Source organism: Pygocentrus nattereri, chromosome 26, assembly GCF_015220715.1.
Source record: "Pygocentrus nattereri isolate fPygNat1 chromosome 26, fPygNat1.pri, whole genome shotgun sequence".
Classification (NCBI taxonomy): domain Eukaryota; kingdom Metazoa; phylum Chordata; class Actinopteri; order Characiformes; family Serrasalmidae; genus Pygocentrus; species Pygocentrus nattereri.
In genome coordinates, this window is record NC_051236.1 from 2,492,675 (window position 1) to 2,498,647 (window position 5,973).

The 5,973-nt window shown below is 43.7% G+C and overlaps 1 non-coding gene across 1 annotated transcript; it reads left to right on the top strand.

The window, feature by feature from the left end:
* The first annotated feature begins 1,417 nt into the window (after positions 1-1,417).
* Positions 1,418-1,532, top strand: LOC119262538. The gene has a single exon (XR_005129735.1). It is a non-coding gene; the product is annotated as a U5 spliceosomal RNA (small nuclear RNA).
* The last annotated feature ends 4,441 nt before the right edge of the window (positions 1,533-5,973 follow it).

Genomic DNA, 5,973 nt, shown 5'->3' on the forward strand with positions numbered 1-5,973 from the left:
AGCCTGGCTATCACTGTTTGTATCTTTAACTGACGCAAGCCTGGAATCATCTAAACGCATCACAGATGCCAGCACCACTACAAAGCCGAGGAGCTTTTTTTCTCCCCTCTTTGAGCAGCATTAGCAAGAATATCGAATGAGCCAAAGCACAATTTCTCCATTTCACGCAACACGTTTTGCCCACTGTTAATCATTCGCATGCTTCACGGACAAAAATCCAGGCCGAGAGATTTCTCTTGGCCAACGTGATGACTTTGAGGTTTTGGAGCGCTGCGAAGATTTATCGCAAACATGTGAGCGGGCATTCCGTAACACGCCGTCGCGTCCAATGTGTCAAACCGGTTTCGTTATGGGCTTATAGTATATGGCACCCATGTTTTGATATGAAATGACTAACAAATGATAGCAATCGCATCCATAGAAGTCATTTTCCATGACAGCGTGAGCTTTTCCCACGCGCGATGACATGGAGATGTTGACACAGTAGCAGACTGCATTTGTAACGTTGTGTGTCACTGATGAAAGCTTCCCACATGACCGTACTGCAAATCATTTCTCAGAACGCTGATTTCTAATCATCTATAACATCTGGAAGGACTGGGGAGCACATAAACAAACATGGGAAGGAATTTCAGCTGGAGAATGTGTTTGTGTGTATATGTAGCAGAGAGAGAGAGAGAGAGAGAGAGAGAGAGAGAGAGAGAGAGAGAGAGAGAGACTGAATATTGGAAGAATGTAAACTTTAAAGGAACATGTATAGTGGAGTCATTAGTGTGGAGCGCTGCTCAAGAGCGTTGGGGCTGTTTTAGTGCTCTACAGCACATAATCTCCATTCCTACGCATCATTAGTCATACACAGCACATCTCAGACATACTGGTTACCTCTCAGTGGCAGTTACAGCCTAAAAATGTTTTCAGCCATGTCAGCCAGTGTTTTTAGTACTGGCAGGTCCAAACTTGGAATAGAATATTACTGGAAATGGAATAGATTATTAAACAGAATAGATCCATTAAATCGAATCCAAATCCTTACCCTAACCTAAACCTCAACCCAAAATATACACCTGAACCTGACCCTAACACTGTCCATTTCATCAAATAGTTTGGGATTATTACACACTAAGGCTTATTATTCAGTAACTACATGGGCTGCGATGCAAACTGGCTGAATTATTCTTAGGTTATAGAAGTGTGTAGTAAACCTTTGGACCCTCCGGAGGGTCATGGCCATTTAAAAGGTAAACAATTATCTGTAGAGCATCTACAGAGGGACTCTTAAAATATAGTATGCCATTTATTTAATACAGACAGATATGTGAGCACAGAAAGCCCGGGGTGGGGGGTGGGGGGTGTAACATTCAGTACATTGTAATATCTCCGGTTTCACTAATCAGTAATATGCTATGGAGTGTCACGACTACTGGGGTCTCTCTCCATTCATGCACAAGTATTTCACCTTTTACTAAAGATTCCTGCAGAGGGGAACGTTGACAAGTTCTTCTTATCTTTGAAGGCTCTGCTATGGCAGAGCTAAAGCTGTTGGGGGGGGGCAGTCGTGGGCTGGAGGTCAGGGAATGAGCCCTGTGACCAGAAGGTCGCTGGTTCGATCCCCTCAGCTGAAAGTCCATGACTGAGGTGTCCTTGAGCAAATCAAATCAAATCAAATTTATTTGTAGCGCTTTTTACAACGGATGTTGTCACAAAGCAGCTTTACAGAATTTCGGAAAAGACAAAGTTTTAACAGGACTGTAAGAATGTACAGAAACCCCCCGTTGGGCAAGCCAGGGGCAACAGTGGCAAGGAGAACTTCCCTCAGAGGTGAGGAAGAAACCTTGGGAGGAACCAGGCTCACCAGGGGGGACCCGTTCTCCTCTGGTCAAACTACCTACAAGTGATTATACTACTAATATTAATAGCAGTAATATTGGTATTAGGAATAGTTAGGAGTCTATGAGAACATCAGTGTAGGGTGGGCAGCTCGTCCAAGGCAGGTGGTGGCAGCTGGGGCGTGGGCAGCTGGTCTGAAGCAAGGCACCTAACCCCCAACTGCTCCCCGGGCGCTGTGGATAGGGCTGCCCACTGCTCTGGGCAAGTGTGCTCACTGCCCCCTAGTGTGTGTGTGCTCACTAGCGCGCGTGTAGGTGTTTCACTGCACGGATGGGTTAAATGCAGAGGTCTAATTTCACAGCGTGCAAACACAGAGACCAATGGTTGTAAGCGGACTGAGGAATTTGTGTGAAACAGTGATGTGCTTATGTAACCAAATCCAATTTTGAGGTTTGAGCTTGGTTAGCACTCAAATTCAAGTTGAGTCTTGAGCCTCTCACATCTGAGTATGAGAAAAGTCTCAATTAGCCAGTAGAAAACTTTGATTAGGCCTCATTATTAGCCTAAAATACCGCCAGGTTCAACGTGGCTTCAAATAATGAATGTCATGGTGCAGGAATGCTTGCACTGGCAGGGGATCACCAACCCACAGCACGGAGGTGAAAGAGGTTATCCACTACACTATAATGTAGCTAGTTCAGGGGGCAGTTGTGGGCTGGAGTGTTGTGAAAAGATGTTTGTGGTGATGCTGGGGACTCTCTTGACACTCGCTAGCTTTTGGTTGAGCTTTACGGAGCAGTGTTTTGTAAAACTAGGTGAGAAAGTGGTAGAAGTGGTCAGTAGATAGCAGCCGCAGCAACTCTGGTGGCCAAAGCAAGCGCAACATGAGATGCCGTACTGTGTTGTTCAGTAAGGACAACAGTGTTAAACATCTGTTTGTTCAACAATGTCCAAGTATAACCAGACTACATAATGGGCAGGATGCTCTCTTAGCTGAACCTGCAATAATACAATGCATTATAGACAACAGACTGACAGATACACCTCAACACATTGAACAGTACCCCTGACATTTAACATTCAAATGTCATTAACCTGAAATATTAATAACTTTACGTCAGCACTTCGCTTCAGTGATGGCATTTGAAATGTTCATAATGTTTTTGTTAATATGTATTATATGTGCTTTATAACGATTTAAAAGGCCTTATAACGGATGCCGACCCTTGTATCTTGTATATGTTCATAAGCCACAAAAAAGATTAAATCATAGAACATAATGTGGCATTATTAGAATTTAGAATTGTGTTTACAAAGCATTGTTACCAAGTTTCAAAGACTTATTAGCATACTTATGACTATTCATGAATACAGTCCTCATAGAAAACGTTACCCATAGGGGTTACTGTATGAAGATCATAAGATGGCTCATTATTTTAGGGTCAAAACCTGAATGATGAGCTCACGGCTGAAGGTTCACACCGATCTGAGAACACACCAGAGCTCATAACGACAGTTGTTCAACCCGTGTCAGCCGAAAGCATCATGTCTGTTAGTGAAACTGATAAATGAAATGCAGCCAAGCTGAGTTTAAGCAGCACATCCAGGAATGTGAAGACACTATCAACTGGCCTTATCACGCCTGGCTTTTGTGAAGCATCACCCCCCTTCCCCCCCCTCCTCCTCCTGCTCTTTGTGCAGGAATCACAACCCTTATCTATGACTTCTGCAGCTCACACAATCAAAGATGCATGCTGGGAAATAAGGCCAGGCTCATGTCTGCTCATGTCGAGCTGGGAAACAGGAAAGAGCAAACAAATTCATCTGGATGTTTCTGGGACAAACAGCAGATCCAGGACTGGCTGCTTTGTTTCAGCATAGCTGTGTTTGTACTGATAAATCTGAGTATCAAATTTCAGAAAACTCTCAACCAACAGGAAAGCACTTAACCTTATATATTATCCTACATTTTACTTGTATTTTTTTGCATATCTGTCGTTTTCAGCTGCAAAACATTTTTTTTGGTGGCTTTAAGACTGATACACTGATCAGGCATAACATTATGACCTGTTTCTACACTCACTGTCCACTTTATCAGCTCCACTTACTGTATAGCTGCACTCTGTAGTTCTACAGTTACAGACTGTAGTCCATCTGTTTCTCTGATACTCTGTTACCCTGTTCTTCAGTGGTCAGGACCCTCATGGACCCTCACAGAGCAGGTACTGTTTGGGTGGTGGGTCATTCTCAGCACTGCAGTAACACTGACGTGGTGGTGGTGTGTTAGTGTGTGCTGTGCTGGTCTGAGTGGATCAGACACAGCAGTGCTGCTGGAGTTTTTAAACACCTCAGTGTCGCTGCTGGACTGAGAATCGTCCACCAACCAAAAATATCCAGCCAACAGCGTCCTGTGACCACTGATGAAGGACTAGAGGATGACCAACACAAACTGTGCAGCAGCAGATGAGCTATTGTAACAGTGGGGAGCGATGAGGTGGACGCACGTGCTGAGATAAGCAACTATGGGCAAATCCAGGGTCATGGTCAAAACGGTCCAGGTACATATAGCCAACATGGATCGAATGTGGGACAGACAGAAATACAACCACGAAACCAAACACTTCCAGCAGAACAATCAAACAACAATTCAAACATCAAACAAACAGAACAATCAAACAGGCTTACAAACACACAAACAAAGACCAACACAGACCAGGGCAAACACAGGGCTTATATAACAGGGGCAAGACGAGGGACAGGTGGGAAACAAGGGTGGAGTCAGACAACAAGGGGGCTGGACTGAACCGAAACAAACGCCCATGGAAGATCAAAAGTAAACAAAAAGCACATGGAGGAGTGGGAGGAGCCAATCGTGACAGCTGTTGTCTCTGACTTTACATCTACAAGGTGGACCGACAAGGTAGGAGTGTCTAATAGAGTGGACAGTGAGTGGACACAGTGTTTAAAAACTCCAGCAGTGCCACTGTACTGTATATGGCAACATACACATTTTAGTGCACAATTTCAGTCTACACAGTGGATCAAAACAATCGTATATAATGTGCCAAAACCTTTGCCTAGGCCACATTTAATGCTTTATTTTTTCAAACATGTTAATTTTAGCAAATAAACAGTAATTTTGCTTATTAAAACACGCATAAGTGTGTTCTCCGAAGAGAACGTGTTAACTTATTTTCACTCGGAGAATCGGTACATCAATGTCGACTGACCAGGGCGACCAAACATTTGTATGTGACCGTATGTAAATGACCTCTGTTCTGATTGGCTATGCTTAATGTGCTGTGTGCTGATATATGTAGTTGTGTTTGCTTTTGTGACATCACAAAAGCAGTGAATTCAAAACGGCTGTTTTCGCAGCTTCGTTTCCATGAATGGGCTGGTTTCACCATCGCTTACATACTACATTAAACTCCTATTTTAAAAACACGAGAAATATTCCTCCGTCTGTGAAATGGGCTCTTAAAAAGAGAGTGAGTTATTCGTTGTAATATGCTTTGCTCAGCGTACACTGTCCTCATACCAATTCAGCTAAGATGATTGAAGACATACCCAAAGAAATCATTTACGCACACGAGATAAAGGGAGTTGACAAAGCAATGAAATATTGTTGCAGCTGTTTTTAACATCTACATCATCTCCATCATTAGGGTTTCATGACCTTAAAAGAAAAATAAGTCTAGGTGCTCAGTTTTGAGGATTATGAAAACCTCCCTTGTCTCGCGAGAAACGCCCGGTGCACCAAGCATTCATGCCCTCTCGCACGAGGCATCAATCAGCGGAATTGCCCGGATTTCTCACGAATAAATGGAGCACTTTGAACCTCTATAAATGAATTATCAGAATGCTTTTTGGAAAAATGAACCCTGCAACACTGGAGAGCCATAAACCTACATCATCCCCACAATCTTTTCATGTTGAGGGTGACAGCTGTGTTAGATAAGCAGCGGGAACGGCGCGATGGACGTCTCATTTCCAACTGCTTTTAAACAGACTCCCTTTTATACCCCAAACATGAATGCACACACACAAAAAAAGAAGCAGCTCCTCACCACAAGAGGACTCCTCGCTTCATCAGAGCGGCCACGGGTGACGCTGACTGATCGGAAACAGCTGGCCGGCTCTTCG